General features: G+C 53.5%; 1 protein-coding gene across 7 annotated transcripts in view; it reads left to right on the top strand.

Annotated features, from left to right (window-relative positions):
* The window catches only part of Fas2 (neural cell adhesion molecule fasciclin 2), a 143706-nt gene that overhangs the window by 20537 nt on the left and 97210 nt on the right, over nt 1–25959 (top strand). The gene's annotated exons all lie outside the window — the stretch shown is intronic.

Genomic DNA, 25959 nt, shown 5'->3' with positions numbered 1-25959 from the left:
GTGCTCAGTCCGGACAGGAACGCGCTGTCGCTCCCTGTCAGAGGCGCGGTTGGCCTACGCGATAGCGCATTCTTCTCTGGAGGGGGACATGGCGTTTCGAATGATTGAAAATCGCCGCGACCCGCTTCGAAAGGGCCGCAAATTTAATTCCATCCGGCGCCGCGTTGCCTCGGCGTCTCCCGCCACCGCGACGTGCACGGTTGCCGCTCGCTCTTTCGGAAGGGGTGACGGGGCAGAGCTCGGCTGCTGCTGTCTGCGGCAGCGTCTTCCATCAAGCTCTCTGGCTTGCCCTTGGTTGTTTTCCTTCCTTTTCCCCAAACAGCGCCCCGCCCCGGCCCAGCGTCTTCGCTTCCATATCATCGGCGGATGAAGAAGACCTCCATTCCTTTTTCTTCAGGCTCCCGTACGCTTCTCGGGACATGGGACGAGGAATGAACGAGCCATTATTCGAGACCAGCCTGGTGAACCCCGTCTCCTTCGGTCGTGGTTTGCGGGGTGAGCGAAGGCCGGGACGCTTCCGTTGCTCGTGCATTCGCGCTTCCGCGCAGCCCGTGGGGCGATGACCACTGCTGGCGATGACCTGTAGTTCTTCGCTGGAACGAGGTTCTTTTGGTCGAGATGGGACTGGCGCTCATCGTGAGGACAAGTGGTTTCATTCAGTCGCGCATTTTTTTTTTTTTAGACTGTGCAGTTTCCCTAGCCGCGGTTAGATGAGTGCGACAGAAGCGCAGCGGCCGCTGCGATCATCAGCCACTGTTTCCACGGCGGCGCATTGAAGCTTTCATGGTGGCAGTGCCCCCATGCGTGGTAGCTGGAAGTTAGTAGGGCATGGCTCCTTTCGCTTCAGGCTGCAGGGATATCCCGTTACTCGCCGGCTCCATCGGAAATGCTTTTTTTAGTCCGAAATCACTACTTCACTAGCAAAGCTGGAAAACCCGAGGTATGTACGTGTGAAGCCTCAACTTTTTGACGGAGCGCCAGCGGAGGCCTTGCCCAGCTGCTGCCTTGTCTAGCCTACCCGCCGCGGTGGCTCAGTGGTTAGGGCGCTCGACTACTGATCCGGAGTTCCCGGGTTCGAACCCGACGGCGGCGGCTGCGTTTTTGTGGAGGCAAAACGATACGGCGCCCGTGTCCAACGATATATGAGACAGATACTGCGCCATTTCCTTTCCCCCAAAACCAATTATTATTATTATTATTATTATTATTATTATTATTATTATTATTATTATTATTATTATTATTATTATTATTATTATTATTATTATCATCATCACAAATGAACGCGAAACATCTTTTCCGCGTTGTGCAAGCAAAGTGATGTATCACTGACGCATCGTGGTCCAGTTTTTTTTTATACGATATTATTGTTGTTTCACGTGTGTTTTGCAGTCTGCTGGTGTTCAGATTCGTCACGTACGAAAATCGCAACGTACAATCTTTTCGAAAGCCTTTAATGGCTCATGCTCGTGTCCGTCCGTCCGTCCCTTCCATTCTGCAGCCGAGCGTGCTAACAACTACGCTACTTCCTGCCAACGCATATGTACTTCTCCTTGTCTACGACGCTGGAGAGTGTTTGCAGAAAGGCGTCGAATCGGACGGATGCCTCCCAAACGCCCTCTTCGGTGTGTCCAGCATTTAAGATTTACAAGCAACTGTGTACTTAATTAACATCTTAACCACACATCAGTGAGACAATCAGCAGCACCGCGCTAAAGGCTTTCGCCTCACCACACTTTAGTTCAACAAAGTTCCCCCCCACCCCACCCCTGAATTTTTTTTGCATGCTCCTGGAGCCGATGTGCGAATCGTCGCATGGCAACGGGATTTGTATGCAACGCCGAGTGGCACATGCCACAAAACGCTTTGCATGCCTCTTTTAGCTGACTGGTTTTTCGTTTTCACGAACAGATTGTTTCTTCGAATTAAAAAAAAGTAAAAATAAGAGAAGTTCCAGCGTCTCTATAGACCTCCTGCATGTTTGTAAACAAATGAGGTGGCGCTGCAGTCGCTAGCGGGTTCGTGGTAGGCAAAAGGCCAGGGAGTGTTGTTGCGGAGAGGCGTTGAGTGCAGGTTTTCAAGGCTTGTACCAGGCGCGTTTTCAGTTTCTGCGAATCACAGCAATGGTTGATGTTTACAGCTTAGTAATTTCTTGAAGTACACCAGCTCGCGTTGGCCACGTGCGGCGTATTCAGAGAAATAGTTCGCCACTGTGTATTGTATATATGGTTAGTAGTAAACAGAAAGCGTTTCTGGCGTTGATTTCTATGCTAGGCATTGAATAAAATAGGAAGTTTTTGACACTCTGCTCTAGCCAGAATGATTTTACTTCGGGACAGTAGTGAGAGGATGTGCTGGCGTTCTTTCGGCGGAGCAGACGTGCGCTCACAGTCTGCTGACATACGTAGGTGTCGTGCTGTGCGAAAAGTGGGGACAGCGTCGTGTCCCCATTCTCCTCTAGCTGTCCCGCTTACGCGCTGGTTTTATCCGCAGGATCACGCACCAGCCAGGCCGACTTCTCCCCTTGTTAAACTGGTCAATTTGGTGAAAATTTTTTATTTCAGGAAATATTTTCTTTCTTATAGCCCTGGGGTGTTCTGTTTCGTGACGAAAAATTATAGCTTAATATTCAGTAGAAATTTATAAAGTACGCTTGCGAGATGCGTGGTTGTCGAAAATTGTGAGGTAATTTCTTTGAGGCTTTCTTTGAGTTCAGGGCCGCATTTCTTTGACCAAAGCGCGAGCGAAGAGGCCTAAAACGAGGAAATAAACGTTAAGGTTCGTTTTCTGACCTTTCACATTTTCTGCGATTGGCATCACTCACACCTTCGTAATTTCGTAACGCATGAAAATAGAATGATTCTATTTGTCGCAAACGATTCCTGAGACGATGAGGAGTGTAATTTATCTCTCGATTTTTTTTCTTACACGTGCAGTATTATGTTCGTTATTTTTGTAAGAAACGTTTTCACGTAACTATGCATGCATAAGTACATGATCATCTAAAAAAAAGTAATAGCGTCATATGCAGAAGAGGACTTTGTGAGCATGCTGGCATAAAAAATTTGCGCACTTTCTACTCAATTATTTAAGACCTTGAGGTGACTTGATGAGGGCGTTAATTATAATTACCCAAGAACTGCACCAGGTATAGCTAAAAATAAAAGGAATTACTGAAACTAGCGTAGCAATTTCATATTTGCACCAAATTTAGTTTCATATCGCGTGCATAAATAACGAAAACACTTTTCATTGCCGCGCCCCTCTCAATCTCGACACGTCTGTTAGTAGCACGCCTGCGGCTGCTTCTTTCCAAACAAGCTTCGCGATCATGTATTACTTCATGAAACATGGCACATGCATGAAGCAATGAAAAAGCATGTGGCTTTTAGCACACTTAAGGTACGCTATTCTAAGCACGCCAACGTGACCGCGCATGAACTTGCCAGATTTCTTTCTGCTCGAATCAAATAATTAAATGTGTCATATTAAGAAACACTTTCAAGTAAATATCAAATGACATAAAACGTGTCATTAAAACATGCTGTGCTACTAACAAAAGAATGCATTCCTTGGGGGCGAGTGAACCTGCCGGCGGGGGCCCCGTTCACACCGGCTCAAGGTGATAAATGCGTGCGCAGCTACATACGTGCTTTTTTTCCTTGCGCAGTTATAAGAGCACTATGGTGATGTTCAGGTGAATGAACGCAGTAACTTACATGCTATTAAGTACATTTAGTGGCAGTGCCGATCGACTCCCAGACTTGGCGCTTTAGTACCGCGGCCCTTTCCCCATTAGCCAGTTTACTAATGTGGTATTTATCGCGAGAAGCCTATCGGGGCTAATTTAAATTTTCTTTTATGCTACTATGTGGATCGAGCAGTGACACAGCTGATCAATACATGCTGCTTCTGCAGTGCGCAGGCATGGTGCAGCCGCCGGTATCTGCAGCAGCTGCGGTAAGCACCGGCTGGCGGTAGCTGTTTTGCTTACCATGCGAAAGTCACTGCTGACATCAGCGCCACCGCATCTTCGAGACGTCGCGGGGTGAAGGAGGTCGATACGAGGGAAGTGGCAGTCCGAATGTACCCCTTTTCGCTGCTCTGCGGAGTCCTTGGTTCCTCTTCTTTGATCACGCGGCACTACGCACCAGCGCCAGGAAATGACTGCTGCAAAAGTGGAAACGCAAATGGAGCTCCCGCTTTCGGCTCATACTTTTCACGTTTCGGAAATTCCTGGGAAGTACGAAGGGGGTCAGGATTAGCCACTCGGTGACGTTGTTCGCCCCCTTCGCTTGGAATCCGTTCGAAACCCGAACAGCAGCAGCAGTAAGAACGAGCCGCTAGTCGGCGACGTGTTCGTGGCCTCTCGGCCTTCGCGCGTGCCTCTGCGTGTGTCCCGGAATATTCTAGCTTCGATTCGAATCGGTCCAGTGCAATCGTACGATGAACGGGAGGCTCGTTTCCAGTGTTACGCCTGCGTGCAACGGGAGCAGCTGTAAAAGGCCGCCGGTCTCTTGCTGCGCATCGGGGTTTCGTCTCAGACTGTTCTTCATGGTTAGCTGCTGTGCTCACTCGCGAGTAGTCGCCTGCGTGGTTGATGCTCTCTCGACCTTTCCGCCGAGCATTTCTGCGCTGCCTGTTCTCGCCGCGTGGAGGTGGGCACTTGGCTAATTTCACTGCGCATGTTTGCTGCTGCTGCCAGTCAGTTGAAAGTTCCATTGTACCCATGGAAGGGATTCCCCGAACAGGACTTTTGTGAAGCACCCTTTAGCACTGTTCAATCTCACCTCTGCTTGCGGCCTGCGCTTTCTCGTAAGAGCGTTGAAATCGCAAGGTTGGACTCGTTTCAGTCGGATCCCGTGTTCTGTTCCCTTCGCTGCCAGATGGAGGAGCGGAAAGGAGCGCAGGTGCCACTGGACGCAGGCGATAACTCGCTTATTTCCTGTCTCGAGGGAAGTTCGGCTGCGCGAGGCCGCAAAATACGCCCCCGGTATATCAAGGCGCAGCTTTGGGGCCGCGGCGTGCGACGTTCCCGTTGCGAACACGGTTTGGTGATTCGCCTGCCGTGCCCTGTGGCGACGTCGCGCAGAGCCGGACCGGTTTCCTGGCTGGGTTCGTGTCGCTGGACGTCGCCACGACACCGAGCTGTCGTCGGTTGTCGTCCTGGTCGGTCCTCGCCCGCTGCGCTGCGCTCGCGTAGTGCGCTTTGCGTCGCGCCGTGCCATCCGAGTGCATGGCGGGAAGACATTTGTTGTGCACGCGTCGATCTTCTTCGACGGACGGGCTGGTGGACCACCGCTTGGCTGCGCTGACGGCAAACGCCGGTCACTGACCCTGCTCAAAACTAAAAAAAAAAAAACACACGTTTGGAAACCACCACGCGTTTCTTGCTCGCATATGGATGCGCAGCCCGTTCTGTCCCCCTCTTTCCCAGCATAAAATGCGACTTTTTCGAGACGAGTTTCTTTAATGTTGAGCGCGGTCTGCTTCATTTCATCGCGCAGTGCCTGACCAGACGGATTTGAGTCCAACACTCGACTATCTGCGGGGCTGCTTCATATGAGGTCTGTTTCCAGCGCAGAAAAACATGCGGGCAGAGCGAGAGTGGACACCACGGGCGCCGGAAGCGTGTCTCATGCAAACCATTAAACATCGTCGGCCGCTGCTCAGTAGGGGCGATGCGGGTATTCCCCGCGCAGTGGTAAGACGAAGCGTTTCGTTTGCTTGCTTGCCGGGTGCGCGAACCTGAACGGAAGGGTCCCGCTTCCTGCGTGCTTGGACGTGTCCTCCCTGCTCGTGGCGGCCGCATTTTACCCATTCCGTGCGTGCTCGCGTCGTCTTTGGATGCTGACGGCTGTTCGTTCCACCGCTAACTTCTTTTTTACTCTGAGTTTTCCCGCGGCGTGCGTATGACGGAGCTGTGTTGTGTGCGAACTGCTTACATCCGCGAGCTTACCAGAAGAGGCAGGGCAATTTCATTCCCGGGGCACCGTCGTTGATCTGGGATTAACTCCTATCCGCGCGGGGACCTTTCAAATCGGCTTTGAACTCTGCAGCGCGCTACTCGGCGTTTGGGCGCTGGCTTTGCCGCGGAACTGGGGAAAAGGCGGTCGCTGTTCCGCGCCGGCAAGACCGCCCATAGCGGGGGCTAGATTTCCAGCCGGCTGAAGCTCTTCCCCGCGCGGGTTATAAACGTGGACGAGCGTGTTGAATGCGAGCATGCAGTGCTAACTTCGGCGTCAGTAAGCGGCCCTCTTTCGCCGCTGTGTGCATGCTCGGGTTCTCGCTGACGACACGTGGTCATCGCGCGGCGCCCATGGCATGTCCGGTGGCGGAAAGGTCGTGATTTCTGTGCTCCGCGTGGTTGCGAACAGAGCTGTAAATGGAACCTGGTTGTAGGTGTGCAGATTAGTTTCGCAGCCACCAGAGCGTTCTGTTTCGTCATGAAACCACGCGGTTGCAATGTGTCGGCTTGATACAACTGCGCAGTCGGCAGAACCGTCCAGCTTTTCAACGGGTCAATACTGCTTTGATAACGGTAAGGAGCGACTTGTGTGGTTTCGCAACATCTTCACTTCTTGTCCGACCTGTCGTAGTTTCTATTCGAATTTCGATGGAGGCGAAATTCTAGAGGCCCGTTTACTGTGCGATGTCAGTGCACGTTAAAGAACCCCAGGTGGTCGAAATTTCCGGAGCCCTTCACTGTGGCGTCCCTCGTAGGCCGAGTCGCTTTGGGACGTTAAACCCCCATAACCTATTCGTTATGTAAACCAAAAGTCGGCGCCGATAATTTCCCGATACAATCATTACTGTGGCACCGGCGACCTATCCTCGAAGAGTAAAAATCTGAGGCCGCAGTGTTAAAGAAGGCTTATCCCTACTCATTGCCCCTGTGATTGGCGCACCTTTCTGACAAGAGCCGGAGGGCGTCTGCTCTGTTCAGCACAGTGCGAGGCGCACGCTTATATACACCGTTAGAGCGGATGCAGGCACGGTGCTCCCTTCCGTACAAGGCTGGCGGAGACCGATGACAGGTGCACCTGGCACCGCTCGTGAGCAGTGAAATGATCTGTAGAAGCAAAGCAGTCTTGTCCCTCAGCTTCTCCGCCAGACGCATCTTTTTCCCTGGGATGCGGCCAGACTACGCGTCCTCCCTAAGAAACAAACAGAAAATAAACACTGGCTGTCATTGATGTGCCCTGCTGGGGCGCTCACTACGTCAGCAGCACCGGAACAACCACTCGCGCGTCCCTCCCTTGGCTCCCGTCGGCGACGGTTGCGGTGGAGCGCCAGCTCGCTCCGGGCCTACAATGGAGCTTGGGGCGCCAGACTTCCTAATTGCCGGTGGCTCAGCTGCTGGCGGCCGTCCTTTCGGCCGCCGGTGTGTCCACCCCGCGGCACCGTTTTTGTTGCACGGGGTCGAAGGAGAGCGTCGAGACGAGCAGGGATCGCCGCTTTTCTTCTCCGTCGGGCGCTTTCGAGCGAGGCAAAGGCTGTGTGGGGCCCAGTCGGGAGCCGTGATTCGTCTGCGGCCCCACTCAGGGACGGCCCGTCGTCTTCTCTTGTCTGACGGGAGGCGCGACGAAGCACCCGCGCCGCCGGCGAGGGTGCTTCTGACCGCCAAGCATTCGAGGCGTGCGTCTCTTCCGCCACTCAAGGAAGAGGGGGCAGAAAGTGTGCCCGCTCTTCTTCTCCGGGGCGCGTGCCGTCGCTGGTGTCCCCTCATTAGGGCGGCCCCTTTGTTGTCCCCCTTGGCCCGGAGCGGATGGGCCGCCGGATATGACGGCGGGGAGGGGACAGTTTGCGTATGGCAGTCCGCGAGGTTCGGACGCAAGCCGTCACTGCTCGGAGAAGGAACGCCTCCCTGAGTGGTGTTTACATGTTTGGACCGCGGCGACCTCTGCAATGTGACCAAGGCGGTGATGCGCCTGCAGTACTGCCGCAATCTAAAGGTGCATTCACACTTGCGAGTCGCGGGGGGCGTTGTGCCGGCTGCGACTTTATACCAAGGAGTGTGTCGACGCAGACGCGTCCTGTCTAGCGGAAGGGTCGAGGCGAGTTCTGTCGAGCAGAAAGTCCGTTAGCGCGTTCGTGTAAAAGTCATAGAGTCAACTCTAGCAGTCGAGTGGCCCCGTCAACCCTACAGTAAGGGGTCGGTTGACTCGCAGACCCCCTTCGCATACGCTTTTGGGGAAATGTTTCTTTTGCGCGGGCGAGCGGGAGCAGGAGCCGTTTTGCTACTGGCGACGACCGCGCCTTCGAGGGTGTGCCGCGACATTTGAATGACTTGACCGTGTTTGTGTTTGCGCGTAGTTGTTGAGTTTGGGTGACCTTGCTCATCCCCATCCCCGCCGCTTCGGATTCACGTAACCGAGACTACTACTGTCGCTTTTCCCCCAAACGGTCTCGTTCACGGGGGCGATCTATAGTTACTCTTGCAGGGAGCGGTACTATATGCGCATTCCCTGTAGTTTCATTGTCGAAAAAAGTTATTCATGACTTTTGCGGAGAAAATTTCTTGCCGGTAGGGGGAGCGCCTGCTATACGCTCCACTGTTCACTCACAGAACGGGAGCTGTCGACCTTGTCTGTTACTGGCAAGAAGAAGTCGGAGGATAATTTGGAATGAGCTTCCGTTCGCTTCCCAGAAGCCGCTCATTGGCTCAGCTCGAGTCCTGGCTGTTCATTGGAGGCGGCGCGCAGTGCATTCGTGGTTGGGATCGTTGTTCGGCTGTGCAGTCTGCAGCCAGCATGAATCCGTTGGTTTCCAGAACGCGGGTAGTGTATAGTGTACAACATTAGACAGTTTAGCTGTGCGTACGCGACGGCTTAGCGTACGGAAGGAGTTTGCGAGGACGGTAGTGCGCATGCGCAGAACGCAAGCGCAAGCCCTGCGGATTGCGTGCGTACGCTAGCCAGCGGACTTTGCGTTGCGGCACTTGCGTGGCTTGCGTACGATAACGTTGACAAGATGGCGGCGCCCTGCTTGCCCGCTTCGGAATAAATACAGGTCGCCGCTGAATTCTCCGACGCAATAGCTCTCTCAAATGGTAGCGGCTCGCTTTTTTGTTCTGCCTACTCTTGCCCACACGTAGCGGTATAAGCGATAACTAGCCCCTGTTTTTCAGATAATTTGCGATTTTCAAGTTCCTAGGCCTAACTAAATGCAGCGTGTTTTCCTCGTAGCAACGACACCTGGTGAAGCAGTTTTCTAGCTTTTAGTCAGTTCTTACGTCTTTTTTGGTTTGGATAGTTTTTCTTCTTGGAACAAAAGAAAAAGGCTCCCAATGCACTCCCCCTAGTTATCAGTAATCACGGATGAAATTTCCTTCAACCGAGCGTTGATGTGCTTTGACGTCTTGTCACCAGATGACGCTACGGCACGGCCAGCTAAAACTATACTTCGGAGCGGACAGCGTAACGCACGCAGCGCCGTAGCGCTTTGCGTACGCGAGCACTTGCGTAGGCACAGCTAAAACTGTCCAGTCTTTCTAGCGAAGAAATGAGCCTTTTGTGCGTGCATGCTTACTGAGCCCAGAACGTTTCTTTGAGTGTACATTAAGCGGACAGTGGTGGACGACCCTGTGTATTCTGTTACCATATTGTTGCGTGGCAGTGTTCAGAGCGCTGCTGTTAGGCATGCCGTAACACGCACCGAAGTCTCGTTGCACGCTCGGTGTTGCATTTCGCCTGAGTGGGAATGCGGCCGTCGCGGGTGAGATCCAACACGCGAATCCGTGCTCCATCGCCATGGTCACTCGGTCAGACCTCTTCCTGGTGTAAACAACGTGGCGTCAAAGGGACGTTGTCCAGTGTGCAAGGTCTTCTACTTTCGTTTCTGAACTGGTTTTTCCTGTGACTTCCTGCCTTCACCTTACTAGAGACGCTTCGCTAGATGTCGCAGCCTTTCTTCTCCCGGTACGTGGCACGTTTTGCATAACGTGCCCTGATGACGTAGGACGGAAGAGGTCAATTCTGTTCCTGCTCCCGCTATATTGGGATGCAACGCAAGGACGAAGCGGCTTTTCCCCGTCAAAGGACCCCGTTCCAGTCAATGGCGTCGGCCAAGGAGATGGTCCCCTCCCTCCTTGGTCGACTCGGTGATAGTCCCGTCCCTGCATTGTTACTCTGCTTCTTACATTGTCACGCCAGCAGGTTCATGAGAAATAGCCGACGCCATTAGCCGGAAGGGCGTCCTCTGACGGGGAAAAGCTGCTTCGTTCTTGAGTTGTATCTGTCTATAATGTACGGCGGCATGCATTGTCCAGCTGTGCAGCGCCTTGCGGTCCGTATGAAGCCGACAGGCTTGACGGGACGAACCGCTTTGCTGTTGCAGTTTCCTTTTACAGTGACAGCAGTTAATGGCACGCTTCTCTGTTCTCCGATGTTGGCGTAACACTTCGCCGCGCTGATTGGTCAGCATGCAGTGACGCCACGCATATCACCGCAACACGTCACGCTAAGGCGCCCGATTACAGTGACGTCATGAATGACGGCCTCATATTGACGTCACGCGCAATCGACCGAAGAATACAGAACAATGAACACTCGATATTACACTCGTCATTGCAAACAGCTGTCGCTGTAGCTCACGTTACACGGTGTAACGGTAACCATGCTGCGAGTTTTTTGCACTCAGCTTCGAGAGCCTGGCTCCCTGTGCGCGTTTTGCTCACCAAACCCCCACGAGCTGCGCGAGCATCGCGATTTCAGCTCAATTCGTTCGTTCCAGCGGCGATGCCTGGCCTGATTTCCACGCGAAAGAGCGAGCGAGGCTATAGCTAGCTGCAGCAAATAGGAAAGACGAAAGTAGCGGGTATACGCACGGCGTATCCCGCGTCCTGCGCGCGCGAGTCGCGCCGAGAGGCCTTATGGCGAGGCGCCTATCGCCGTCGGAGCGGGTGTTCGCGCTGTAATGCGCCGGCTGCGGCGCCCCGTGCCAACAGCGAGGCCTAATGAACGCGACTCCGTTTGAAAAACCGACGACCGGAAGAGTGTTTGGCAGCGATGTTTCTCAGTGCGTGCGCAGCTGTGTTCGCCGTTTTGGCACGGCCACTCCGGCAGTTTTTCCTCCCCGCGTGCCGCACCTTGTTCTGCCTTCGAGGCTGACCAGTGCGCGCTACACTGGCAGCCATCGTCGTGGGCCGCCAGAAGGCACCAGTGGATGCGTTTTGCATGCCGGCAGGGTAATACTGCTCCTCGGCGGCGGATCAGGGTTCTTCCTCCTTGTTACCCAGCTAGCGGCGGCGGCGCAACCTCGTATATATGTGTGCCAGGACGACTAAATCCGACTCGTGCGTCTGCTCGGTGAGGCATTTGAAGTGGAACTACCGTGCGTTCTGCTCAAGGAAATCGCGGCGGGGTCACCCGGATTACGCCTCCGTCGAAACCAGCTGTGGCTTGCTTCTTCGACCCGTGCCGCATTTCGTGCCGCGCATAGTGCCGGTTGTTCGTGGTTTAAGGGCTCCCGATTAATTTCGACCACCTGAGATTCTCGAAAGGGAGGGGCGGTGAAAGAAACTGAACCTGACATTTATCGAGATATTACCGCGTTTTTATGGTCGAGAGCCCACTCTTCTTTGAACTAAAGAAAGTTCAAAAAGTGACGTATAGGTGGCGTCTCCACCGGCCGTTTTCGCAAGCAAACTTACTGTATGTGTAAAGACAATTTTTTTTCTGTAGTCGTCGATCCCAGGGGCTGCATGGGCTACACGCCGTTCACTTCAAAATCGTGATCACGGAGTCTGTTTCGGCCGCGACGTCGCGAGTTTGAACATTGTAATGTCTGCAGTGTTCTTAAACGCAGTTTTTTCAGCAGTAAATGCATCTTTTGCTGTCAAGAAAACTTCAACATACGCAGAAAGAGCCATGGCATGTTTTTACATGAATGGGATGGAGCTGTCCTCAGAGCCTCCTGATTGAGCCACTGAGGACAGGCAGAGGTTGGCCTCTATCGATAATTAACTTCATTAGTGCGCTACTCTAGGGAACGGACAGCACTGAACGCAAAAACCACCATTTAATTAGAGCCAAGTAGGCCCATTTGCAGCTTTACTTCCGTTCTCTATCGGTATGTTGCCGGGCTCCAATCAGGAAGAGAGCACCCTCATCGATCGAGAACGTAGCTTGCTAGAAAAGACCAAGAAAATAAATACAGGTGTCGCCATCACCGGCCGATTTCTCAAACAAAATGTACGTTTCGACACTGATTTTAAATCGCGGATCCCGGAGGCCGTTAGCTTCAAATCAACTGGCGGGTAGATTTTAAAACCCAATTTTGTCGCAATAAATGCGTCTCTCGCTGCCGGAAAAACGTCAGCGTAACCAGAAAGCGGCAGATAATCAATTTTTACTGAGGATAGAAATTTGATTGTGTTTTCTTCAGTGTGGTTTCAACGTACGTTGGCATCGCACAGTCCACGGGTGATTGCGTTTCGTCTTCATAGAAACGGTATCGTACGATTCGATCCCGCGACCTTGTGTTGTTCTACCGCGCCGCTGCTTTCCTGTGCCTCTTATTTCGCGCATCTTTTGGCGCAAAGTTGCAAGAACGCTAACCGGATGTGGCGCAAACAGAACGAAGCCTAGAACAAAAGAATATCCCGTAGGCTTTCTGGTGGATGGCCTCGCCAGGCTCCGTCCCCCGGCGTTTTCCTCGCGAGCCAACCGATCGAGTGACCGACCGCAGGCGCGCTCATCTCGATCAGTCTTGCCAAAGTCGGCCCCTGTGTGGGAGGCGACGATTAGCCGCTGCTGCGCTCTCACGTTATAGCTGTGTGGTAGAAGCTTGAACCTAACACAGCATAACTGTCGCCTTGATACATCTACCCTTTTACCTTTCTCGTGGAGTAGCCGGTCACCAGCCCAGAAAAAAACAATTTGTTGGTCTTGGCCGGCCGAGGTGACAGCGCTCACCTCAATTATGACGCCGTGTGAGGTGTACCTTATAGAAACAGATGGCGCCCAGCATGCCACTCGCACGAGCGACTTGCTTTCCCATTTGGGGCTCATATAACTGCGACTGCGTCTTTCCGCCCTGTATACGCTCGGCGCGAGTATAGGGCCAGTTTGTACTGACAGAACTCGAGCCGTTCCTGCGTTCTTTGATTGCACCACGGCCGCTCCCGTCGCAGGAGGTGCGCTTACAGTTCGACCTTTGGCCTCATGACCTGAACACCCGCAGGGTCGTCCAGCCATAAGGTGAGCACACGGGCGCGTGGCCGCGCTGTTCGGAGCGCCGGTGCGTCCGACGCGAAGCGCCACCGCCAAGGTCCCTCTCCACTTTGCATCGTCGATGACTGGGTCGCGGCGGACGCACTGACGTATGGTCCATGGAGGTGGGTTGGGGAGCATGGCGGTGTCCCTGACAGCGCAGCTTAACTTCGGGAGGCGGTCTCCGTGGTCTGTCAGTGTGGCTGCGCTTATCGTGCCTTCCCGGTGGCGCGGACGCCGTCACGGTGTGCGCTTGCGCAACGAGCAGCAGCGGGGGAGACGGATGGAGTCCATCGTTTGGCCAGCTGTCTCCACGGTGGAAGACCCATTTTTTTTCACGGTACGCGGACACCACCTCGCTGCTGGTCTCGGATGTGTGTGAAAGCGTCACGGATGAACGGAGGGGAGGAAGACCGCAGGGAGACGCAGGGGAATACTATAGACTAGCTCAGCAGAAGAGCTGCCGAGGTCCGCCTTCAGTGCCGAGCGAATGCCCAAGAGGGCGAGGGGAAGGTGGGCGGACCAGCGTTCCCGTGGCTGATAAGTGGTAAGGGCAGTTGTCGATGCAGACGTTCCACTATGCCATTGGCCGAAGGATGATAGGCGGTCGTATGGATGTGGGGAACGCCCGCAATCTTACCTAATAAATAACATTGAATCATTGCAGAACCGCGCCGTTCGTTTTATTTACTCCGATTATTCACGTAACACCAGCATCACAGCCTTAAAGAAACGCGCAGGTCTCCAGGATTTATGTCTCCGCCGCAAAATTGCACGACTATCACTTTATCATAAACTTTATCATCATCCATCATTTCATAACGAATTTTTTTCTTTGCCTCCTTCGATTTTTGACCGCCGCGATCATCCCTTTAAAGTTAGGCGTTTCACGTGCAGAACATGCTCATTCATTCTTACCACGCACAATATCTGACTGGAACACTCTGCCTTCACATATCGCAACCACCACTGATCCTGATCAATATTTTAATCTTATATCTTCAATAACTACTGCTTAACTCTTCGCATACATTGTTATTTTTTCATGGCTTCCTTTACAGGGTATGTTATTGCAGGGTATGTTATTAAATGATTCATTGCATTACTGTTCTGTTTGTATAATTTTAATACTGCAGTCATCTTCGTTCTTTGCCGCGCTGCCATTCTTTTGATTCTTTTGCTTACTTATGTCATGCGAAGTGTCTTATTTTTGCTTTTGTTGTTTTATATTTGTGGTTTTGTTTTATTCTGTTTATTTGCCTGTGCCCCCCCCCCCCCCCCCCTATGTAATACCCTCTCGAGGGCCTTTAGGGGTATTCTGTATAAATATAAATAAATAAATATTGGCAAGGGCAGTAAGCGGGGCCGATTGAAACTGGCGGCCGCGGTCGGTGGTGACGACAGACGGGCAGCCGAAACGAGAGACCCAGTAGGCCATGAAGGCCATGAAGGCCGAATCAACAATCTCGGCTGTAGTGTCAGCAATGGGCAACGCCTCGGGCCAGCGGGTGAAACGGTCCACACAGGTGAGCAGATAAGGGGCCCCACGTGATAACGGGAGTGGTCCAACAATGTCTATGTGAACGTGGCAAAACCGTGCGTCAGGCGGCCGAAAAGGAGAGGCAGGTGTGATTGTATTCCGGTGAACTTTGACGCGCCGGCAGTGAAGGCAGGTTCGTGCCCAGTGGCGGACGTCGGCATTGATGCTTGGCCAAAGGAAACGAGATGTGATCAGCTTCTGCGTGGCACGAATACCAGGTTGGCTCAAGCGGTGAAGCTTTTCAAAAATGGTGCGGCGGAAAATCTTGAATGGCTCTGACTTTGCTGTCGAGAGGCCGATCGCCCTGTGGAGTGACAAGGTGGCCGAGGAACTCTATTGTAGCTACGCCAAAGAGGCACTTGTTCGGGTTGATGACGAGCCCATATTCATTCACTCGGTGGAAGAGGGCGCGCAGATGAGTTTCATGCTCAGAACAGGATGAACTTGCTACGAGGAGGTTATCGATGCAAGCGAACACGAAGTTGAGGCCTCGCGTAACCTCGTTGATAGCTCGCTGAGAAGTCTGTGCGGCGTTGCGCAAGCCGTAAGGCATCCGCACATACTCAGAGGCCGAACGGTGAGGTAATGGCCGTTTTTCGGAATATCAGCGGGCTCCACGGGAATTTGGTGATAAGCCTTTACTAAGTTACTTTTAGAGAATCGTGCACCCAGCCAGATCTGATGTGAGTTCCTTTATGTGAGGAAGTGGATAGCGGTCTGTTAAAGTATGAGCGTTGAGGGCGCGGTAATCTCCACATGGTCTCCAGTCGCCCGAATCTTTCTTTGGCACCATGTGAACTGGAGGAAGGGCGTACTATGCCGAGTTCCAGCATGTGTTGGAACTCACGGCGAGCGATAGCGAGGCGTCCTGCCGACAAACGGCGAGGGCAAGCAAACACCCCAGGCCCCGAAGTCACGATGTGGTGAGTGATCGAGTGCTTCACCGGTGATGCGGCTTTGTGAGGTTGGGAAAATCAGCCACAACTTTCCCATACGGCGAAGCCCCGTCGCCGCAGTGGTGGAGAGTACGCCGTTGACGAAGAGGAGAGTGCTGAGGTCTATGAGGCGATGAGCTTGCATGTCGACGGCTAGGTTGAAGAAGTCCGCGCCGAGAACAGCTTGCGAAACGTCAGCGATAATAGACAGTTTTAGCTCTGCGTGCGCAACGGCTTAGCGTACGGAAGGAGTTCGCGGGGACGGTAGTGCGCATGCGCAGAACGCAAGCGCAAGCCCTGCGTCTTGCGTGCGTACGCTAGCCAGCGGACTTTGCGTTGCGGCGCTTGCGTACGCTAACATTGACAAGATGGCGGCGCTCTGCTCGCCCGCTTCGCAATAAATACATGTCGTCGCTGGATTTTCCGACGCATTAGCTCGCTCAAATGGTAGCGGTTCGCTTTTATTTCGCCTACTCTTGCCCACACAAAGCGGTAGAAGCGATAACTAGCCCCTGTTTTTCAGATAATTGGGCGATTTTCAAGCTCCTATGCCTAACTAAATGCAGTGTTTTTTCCCCGTAGCAACGACACCTGGCGAAGCAGTTTTCTAGCTTTTAGCCAGTTCTTAATTTTCTTCAGTTTGCATAATTTTTATTCTTGGAACAAAGAAATCCCAGTGCACTTACACTAGTTATAAGTAATTACGGATGAAATTTTCTTCAACCGAGCGTTGATGTGCTTTGACGTCTTGTCACTAGATGGCGCTACGTGCGCCGAAGGGACGCTACGGCTCGGCCAGCTGAAACTATACTTCGGAGCGGACACCTTAACGCACGCAGCGCCGTAGCGCTTAGCGTGCGCAAGCACTTGCGTACGCACAGCTAAAACTGTCTAATGAAGACCCAGCGAAACGTGCGGCGCAATCCGAGGTTAAGCGTCAGAGACCGTTGGTCATATGTGCGAATGGGGGAGTTGTTGATCGCTTGGAGCGGGGAGGTCTTCGTTGCGACGGCGATCTGCCCAAGAGGCCGCTATGACGCTGACTTGTGCTCCCGTGTCGACCAGGAAACGAGTGCCAGTAATCTTGTCCGAGACGTAAAAGAGGCGGCATCTCCGTCAACCTGCACCACTTGCCGCCGTCAGTGGCCGGTCGCAGCGTTTCCCGACCAGGTGTGCACTTGCGTGCAGAGCTACCGAAAATACGGTGGTACCAGCAGACAGCCGAGGTCGCTGGCCGCGCGTCGGCTGGTTGGGATTCCGGGGAGCGGCGGCGTGGCCTGAACCGCGGCAAAGACGCGAGGACATCGAGGCGCCCGGCAAAAGCATCAAGTCGACATTGGATGCTGGCAAGCTGGGAGTCTGCGGCAGTAGTTGGAGGCGGACAGTGGTGACGTTGGGGAGCCGTGAGTGGTCCGCAACACGGTCAGCGAGCTGGTCTAATGAAGCATCACCCGAAGCTGCGAGGATGGGGACCATGTGTTGGGGAAGGCGCTGAAGGAACGACTCACGCAGAAGTGGGTCGTGCTGAGCAGCGGATTCTTCCCGAAGCTGGCTCATGCGACGGAAGAGCTGCGAAGGGCGGCTGCCACCAAGCTCTGTAGTGCTGGAGTTTGCTGCGCTCGATGATCAACGTGTCGAGCCGAGTCCGGCGAGATGATGACGTCAGGAGGCAAGGATGACACCAGGTGGAGGAACTCGGGCTGGTGATACGTCGCAGCCTGCAGCTATTGGGCCACCGAAGCACCGAGAGGCTGAGCGTTCGGGGGCGTGTCGCCGCCTGTCGGCATGGCGGCGAAGCCGGGTCGCCAAATCTGTCGGAGCTAAGGCGAGGTTGAGGTTCGAACTGTTTATTTGCGCTGCGGCGGCCTAGCCCAACTTCCGGCGCCGCGTGCCATGGCCTGCGTGCCGAGCGTGGCGCGAAGGGCGCTACACTATCGTCATTAAAAGAATAACTCAAGTTAAAATAAATTCAGCCGGCAGACAATAATAATAATTGGTTTTTAGGGAAAGGAAATGGCGCAGTATCTGTCTCGTATATCGTTGGACACCTGAACCGCGCCCCAAGGGAAGGGATAAAGGAGGGAGTGAAAGAAGAAAGGAAGAAAGAAGTGCCGTAGTGGAGGGCTCCGGAATAATTTCGACCACCTGGGGATCTTTAACGTGCACTGACATCGCACAGCACACGGGCGCCTTAGCGTTTTTCCTCCATAAAAACGCAGCCGCCGCTGCGTTTTTATGGAGGAAAAACGCAGACAAAAATGCAAGTGGAAGTGTACTTCTATGAACTACATTGGCTTATTAGAGTTAGGTTGTGGCGCTGGGTCGGGTACGAGGGCTGGTCATCACGTGATGTGCGTATTAAATGCAGCGATGAAACTGCCGCTCAGTTGTCGCGGTAGCCAGAACGTTACTTTTTCGTTACGCCCATGCACAGTTTCTTGGCAGTGCAGCTGATTAACTTACTTTACCCACTAACTGCTCTAAGAAGATGGTGACAGTGAACAAATGGTGCCTAGCTAGCAGGCGGCGAGGACTTCCCAGTCTGACGAGGTGTGTAATCTAGTGGAACAGTACCTCAAATCACGCAAAAATAAACTGTTTATACAGCAATACCATCGTGGCATCATGCCCCTTTGTACCCTACGAAGGTAGTTTTCAACTTTGAGTTTAAATCGTACTTGACATCCTGCTATAGCTATTGTAACGGGGGGTTTGTTACGAGGTACTGGGGCGACGGGAACGGCAACGGCAGCAGTCTGGGATCAGATCGGCGAAAGACACACAAGCGTAGCGCTGGCAAAAACTCTCGAGAACACTGTCACCTCGTCTTCGTCTTTTCAAATCATCAGACGCATCTTCTTCTTTAGCCTTACAATCACCCCGGGGACAAGAGGAGCCATCCTGGCGACTTAGGATGATGGCAAGACGGCGGGGTCGTAGTAGGGCTTGAGGCGCTGGACATGAACGGTCTCCCGTCCTCGGCGGCGGAGATCAGGAGACGGCGTGAGGGGTTCCACGATATAATTAACCGGAGAGGTGCGCTCCAGCACACGGTAGGGACCATGGTACTTCGCAAGAAATTTTGAGGAGAGACCGGGAGTTCCTGAAGGGATCCAGAGCCACACAAGTGCACCAGAAGTGTAGTTCGGTGGGGTTTGGTCTTGGTCGAGGCGGGAGCGCTGGCGATGCTGGGTGTCAGTGGTGAGTGACCGGGCAATTTGGCGGCAGGCTTCGGCGTGTTGCGCGGCGTCGGAAACAGGCCGATATTCGGATTCATCAGGGCGGTAAGGGAGGATAGTGTCGATAGTAGCAGAGGGTTGGCGGCCGTAAAGTAGGAAGAAAGGAGAGAATCCGGTGGTAGACTGCGTAGCGGTATTGTACGCATAAGTAACGTACGGAAGGACGAGATCCCAATTCGTGTGGTCAGAAGCGACGTACTTGGAGAGCATGTCTCCGAGTGTGCGGTTAAATCGCTCAGTGAGGCCATTGGTCTGCGGATGATAGGCGGTGGTAGTTCGGTGAATCGTGTTGCACTCTTTGAGAAGCGCCTTCACCACCTCAGATAAGAACACGCGGCCTCGGTCACTGAGCAGTTCACGAGGTGCACCGTGGCGAAGGATGAATCGGTGCAAAATGAAGGAGGCGACGTCCGTCGCTGTGGCAGCCGGAAGGGCAGCAGTTTCGGCATATCGTGTAAGGTGATCCACCGCTACTATAGCCCAACGGTTGCCGTCTGCAGTGTATGGAAGCGGACCGTATAAATCAATGCCAACGCGGTCGAACGGGCGTGGAGGGCATGGTAACGGCTGCAGCTCAGCAGCAGAACGATGGGGAGGTGTCTTGCGACGTTGGCAGGGAATGCATGCGCGCACGTACTTCATGATAAAGGTGTACATTCCGCGCCAGTAGTAGCGCAGCCGTATGCGGGTGTAGGTCTTGAAAACGCCCGCGTGACCGCTGTGGGGGGCAGCATGGAAGTATGCGCATATCTCCGAGCGTAAGTGACGTGGAATAACGAGCAGCCACTTGCGACCTTCGGAGTTGTAGTTACGGCGATAAAGTAGGGTGTCACGGATCGCAAAATGGGCAGCTTGGCGGCGGAGCGCACGTGACGGTGAAGCAGCCGTCGGGTTGGCGAGAAAGTCGAGAAGGGAAGCGATCCAGGGATCCATGCGTTGCGCTGAAGGCATGTCGCTGAGGGGAAGCAAGGGCAGAGAAGCGTCGGAGGTGGAAAGGCTGGCGATCTCGGCTGGAAGGGGGCAGCGTGACAGTGCATCGGCGTCTTGATGCTTGCGGCCGGTGCGATACACGACGCGGATATCATATTCTTGCAAGCGAAGGGCCCACCTAGCGAGGCGGCCGGAGGGGTCTTTCAGGTTGCAAAGCCAACAGAGCGCATGGTGGTCGGTCACAACGTCAAAAGGGCGCCCATAAATGTACGGTCGAAACTTCGCGAGGGCCCATACAATCGCCAAACACTCTTTTTCAGTTACGGAGTAGTTGCGTTCTGCTGGTGTGAGTGTGCGGCTAGCATAAGCAACGACGTATTCGTCAAAGCCAGGTTTTCGTTGGGCGAGGACAGCGCCGAGGCCAACACCGCTGGCGTCCGTGTGAACTTCGGTAGGAGCGGCCGAGTCGAAATGGCGCAGAATGGGCGGCGCCGTGAGGAGACGGCGCAAGGTGGTGTATGCGTCGTCGCACGCTGGAGACCACAGTGATAAATCCGCACTTCCAGACAGCAGTTGAGTCAAAGGCGCAGCAATAGACGCAAAGTTGCGAATAAACCGGCGGAAATATGAGCACAAACCCAGGAAGCTGCGCAGGTCTTTGATGGAGGTAGGTTTGGGAAAGTCAACCACAGCACGAAGTTTCGCTGGGTCGGGACTGACGCCCTGCTTAGAGACAACATGACCTAAGATGGTTAATTGACGAGCGGCAAAACGGCATTGTTTTAAGTTCAGCTGCAGGCCGGCGTCAGAGAGGCAGGTCAAGACGTGCTTCAAACGGGAGAGGTGGGTGTCAAAGTCCGGGGAAAAGACCACAATGTCGTCGAGGTAGCAAAGGCATGTCTTCCACTTAAGTCCGCGCAAAATGGTGTCCATCATCCTCTCAAAAGTCGCGGGGGCGTTACAAAGCCCGAAGGGCATCACCGTAAATTCATACAAGCCATCCGGTGTCACAAAGGCGGTTTTGGGGCGATCGGCTTCTTTCATAGGAACTTGCCAGTACCCGGAACGCAAATCAAGAGATGAAAAGAGTTCGGCCCCTTGCAAAGAGTCCAGAGCGTCGTCTATGCGCGGGAGGGGATAGACATCTTTGCGCGTAATCTTATTAAGGCGGCGGTAATCTACACAGAAGCGTATGGAGCCATCCTTCTTTTTGACGAGCACCGCAGGCGACGCCCATGGGCTGCTTGAGGGCTGAATGACGCCGCTCTGGAGCATCTTGTCGACTTGGTCTTCAATAACTTGGCGCTCGGCGACAGACACACGATAGGGACGTTGTCGCAGCGGTGCGTGGTCACCTGTGTCGATGGCATGGGTGACAGTGGACGTTTGGCCCAAGGTTACCCCGCACCTCCACCAAATGTAACGGGGGGTTTGTTACGAGGTACTGAGGCGACGGGAACGGCAACGGCAGCAGTCTGGGATCAGATCGGCAAAAGACACACAAGCGTAGCGCTGGCAAAAACTCTCGAGAACACTGTCACCTCGTCTTCGTCTTTTCAAATCATCAGACGCATCTTCTTCTTTAGCCTTACACAGGTATCAACTCATTGTCCTCTACATAACCCTGAAGCCTGTTCAAGACCACATGCTCCATCAATTTGGCCAAGCACGACGTTAGCGAGATGGGACGCAGATTCTCAATGCAGAGCTTCTTCCCTGGTTTAGGAATAAATGTAATCCTAGCATGTTTCCACTCTGGCGGAATCTCCCCGGCCGCCCAATATTTATTCATCAAATTCGTGAGTGCCCCCACTGACTTGAATATATATATATATATATATATATATATATATATATATATATATATATATATATATATATATATATATATATATATATATATATATATATATATATATATATGTTAATTTTCAACTTAGTGTAAATGGTGCTGAACATCTAGCTATCGGTGCCTTGTATTCCATGAATACTTACCTTTTCCGGTTAAAGAAGAATTTCGGGAACTGAATTCGGAGTACCTTTATCATTCTTTTTTTTTTCGTTTAAACCGAAGTGTCCAGCCGCTAGTGTGCTGGCCCCGGATATAAGGAACCTATGCCATCCGGGATACAACAAACTTGTGTATAAAATCTCTTCCACAATCCTCGATGGACAGTCTGAATGCGCTAGTATATCCGAGGTTGACTGCCCATCGAGGATTTCGGGAAAGATTTTGTTGTTGCACATGCCGTGGTAACCGCCAACTCTGCCGTGAATTTGCTCTTGCCTGCGTCTAAAAACGTAATCCCCACTGTCGGCAGTGAATGCAAGTGGGGCATCCCAGGGAGTTCGTGTGGGCCCGCAGCTGCTCTGGACTCGTTAGGCTCGGTCTGCGCAGGGCCAGAGTGCCGCGTCACTCGACCGTCGAAACAGAAGCTGCGGTGCGAGAGCAACTTCCGAGCGACGCGTGGCAGATGGCGTCTTTGCTTCGAGGCGTAAGTTTAAAGCAGCTAGGGCACTTTATCTGCGGCACATCGGGGCAGGCGCGTACGGTGGCCGGCGTTCTCGGCCATACGTGGAAGGCCTCTCGCCGGTGGGCGTCGGAGGGAAGACGAATGGGCCGCGCGACTCCCTCGAGAGCGGACTTGCCGTTGTCAGATGGGAGGGGGAGTGGCACAAGAGGTGCCGTTCCCCAAGGTCTCACATAAGCTATCAACCCATCATCATTCATACGTCATCCCCGGCAAGCACCCCTCCACCGGGGTTAGTGGGCAGAGGTTTTTTTGGTTCGGGACAACGGCCCTTCCCGGGCACGGGTGGCTGACGTGTGGTAACGCTCCATAGAGGCAGTACCTGGCACGTGAACAGCCATGATCACCACTGTGGCGGTGAGCCAACAGGGTAACCGGACCTTCTTTCACACCTGAAGTGTCACGAAGGACAACCATTCCCTGTGGATAGCTCATATCTGAACAGTAATGATTCCTCCCGCAACCGTGCAGATGACAGGTGGTCTGCTCCACGTGTCTGCAAACTTTTGCTCGCCGAGGTGGCGCTGTTCACGGCCCAGATGGAACCAGACCTCTTTCCGCACTCGTGCGAGCACTTCATGGAGGCCCGGCACCCTACGGCCATATGCAGCGGCACATCTCGCTAACCAAATTTGGTAGGAACACTCGACGAGCAAAAGCACAAACTGCTTCACTGCATGACCTGGCAACGGGTAAATGTATCTCACAGTCTGATAAGGCACCCCTGGAATTCTAAACAAATCGGCCACACGTCGGAGGAGGGCCTCTGGAATGAGGCATTGTGTAAACATATGCACAAACTCTTCGCGATCACCACAGAATGGACAAACTGGGTGCAGGCTCGCCCTGTCGCGCGCGCTCCGATAGCCGCCGCCTCGGTCGAACAGCGCGCGGAGGGAGGCGCGCGCAGACTCATTAATCTGCCGCGGCATCTGACCCTTTCCGCGGGACGCTTGACTCCTCCGGCCGTTTCCTTGCCCACCCGCCTGGCGACTGCTCCTCTGGCCGGCACCGTTACCTCGCAACGCCGGTCCTTTCGGTGGCACGTGGCAACAAGCGGCGTCCTTGCTGCTCTGCGTCGCCTCGAGTTTCTCCTAGGCAGAATGGCGCTGCAGACGTCTAACTCGGTGGTCAGGGCGCTCGGCCACTCACCCCAAGGTTCGATCCCGGCCACGGCGGTCGCGTATTTCGATGGATGCGAAATTCAAAAAATGCCCGTGTATTGTGCGACGTCACCGCACGTTAAAAAACCTCAGTTGGTGTAATCCGGAGCCCTCCACTACGGCGTCCCTGATAGCCCAAGTCACTTCGGGGCGTTAAAACCCCACAGCTCACAATTCACTTCCACAGTCTGTGATCCGCGGTACTGACGCATGAGCGTGCGTCGCACCGGCCACCACCTGAGACGAAGGCCGGTGGCGTGCCTGGCGCGTCCTCAGTGACGTGATTGCATGCGCATTTCTTTCCGAACGCCTTCAAATGAATGCTCGACAGGATTTAAAGGAATTTGCCGCTGAACAAACTGCGCTGCGCGACGCTGACGAGAGGCGAACACCTGCACAAAGAGTGGTTTGTTTCGCTTGGGGTGTTTACGCAGGCGGCATAAATTAGCATGAGGTTAGCATAACTCTTGGGTCGTTTCGGAAAGCCCCGCGTGCTTCTGGTGTCGTGTCGCTCCTCGCAACGACGAGCGCCGTCGTCCGTCAGCAGCGCTTTCTCGTGCTCTGTTCCTGCCTACGCGCAATGACGGCGGTCGCGTGCCTCCATCCCTCGCGCCGCCCTTGACCTTCGAGGTCGCGCACTGTTTCTCTCCCGAGATGGCGCGTCGCTCCTCTCTGTCGGACGCCATCTGTCTCTCCCCGCGATTTGTGCGCCAGCCGTTGTGTGCGGCGAGACTTGCGGGCAGCGAGGACTCGCCCTCGAACAACAAACGGAGGCTCGCACTGCGCCCAGTCTCCGCGCCCAACGAAAGGCCCCGTCGCCTATCGGCCTTAGCTCCATTCCGAAGCGACTGCGTGGGGCGGACAGTGGGCGGCTCCCCGGGGTGTCTTGCATTGAGCTTGCGGCGCGTTGTTCACCGTACGAGTGGCATAACTCGCCAAAGGGGAGGCACTCGGATTCGTCAGCGCTGGTGAATCAGTGCCAGGGCGGGTGTTGTTCAGCTGGCCACAACACTCGCCGCTGCGCTGAGGCTGCAAGTCTCACAGGTGCACGCGTTCAGTATATGTTGCTACTGGCACGTCGGTTTGTGTAAGTGTCTAGCTTCTTTTACAGCTGCCGATGTGAACAAACAAGACAGAAGCGCCTCGCCCACGGTTATATGGCGCGCCACAAAGCATCTTGATACAGCTCCATGCCAGTGTGCACGTGTGCCCCTCGAAGAAAATAAAAAAAAAAACAGTCCTCCCGCAATGTCTCATCGTAAATTATTCATTCGGCCTTAGCCGTATCGCGGCAACTTTCCGTGTTGTCTGTCGCTAACTTAGCCACATCCTTGGAGGAGAATAACTCCTTGCCCTGGGGCATAGTTAGGAGCAGTGCACGCACAGCAGGTGTGCGTGACCCATCCGTGAACACGCCTGTCTCGCAGTGCGTGGTCACCGCTGATTCCGAGACCCTAGAGAACCACACCGCGTGCTCTCGCATGAGGCCTGTGCGTGCGGCGACCACGTGGAAGCAGCAGATGCTAGCACTGCACCCAGTCCCGCAGCCCGTCTCGCCGTTGGTGGAGAAAGCGCCTTTCGTGGAAGAACACCTGCGCAGCGCTATGCGGCAGGACATGACCTGCGGAAACGGTCGTGAAGAGGCTATGCGCGTGCCCAGGACGTTAATGGAGAAAGACCCGAAATGTCAGCTATTACTAGTTAAAATTGCGTATTTTCCCGCCTTTAGGGGAAACGCGGGTCTTCTAATGATCGAAAACTGCGAAAACTTCGGTTTTGCAAAATGGCATACTCGGGATCAATACACTCTAAAGTTCTTGTGTAAAAAGTTTCAAGGTCAAAATGTTTCGCGCCTACGAAGCCCGGAAATGGCGATATAGGAGAGAAATGGCGGCAGGACTTCGTACCCATCGCTTGCCACGACCGCGTCTGCGATGGCCGCCATGTTGGTTTTGTTTGAAAACTGGGCCCCTTCCACCACTACCTACTATTACTCTCAGTTGCGAAATATTTTTGGAGCGTCCGCATTCCGCTGTATTTTGTCGCCTCTACAACGATCTCCGAAAGGCTGGCGTGCGCTCTTCAAATGCGATTTTCTCAGCTTCCTATTTTTTGCAACATGACGGAAGTTTTTGTTATGTTCTTGTGGTGGAATTTCAATTAACACCATACCGTTGAAATCGGAAAGAACTAAACTGTGGAGCTATGCTATGCTATTGTTTGACCGCGTCAGAAATTTCCAATTTTGTGAACCATACATAACCTCCCCATACTTCATAATTACAGTGCTTGGACAAAACTCAACATTTGTATGATTACTTAATTCAACAGCAATATAATCAGCATAGCTCTGAATGGCAGGTCTTTGGATAAAGCCCCATTTCAATCAAAACTAAAAAAAAGTATA

The sequence above is a fragment of the Amblyomma americanum genome, chromosome 6, assembly GCF_052857255.1.
Source record: "Amblyomma americanum isolate KBUSLIRL-KWMA chromosome 6, ASM5285725v1, whole genome shotgun sequence".
Taxonomy (NCBI): domain Eukaryota; kingdom Metazoa; phylum Arthropoda; class Arachnida; order Ixodida; family Ixodidae; genus Amblyomma; species Amblyomma americanum.
The sequence above is the reverse complement of the archived record's forward strand: the minus strand, read 5'-3'. Positions and strand labels throughout refer to the sequence as shown.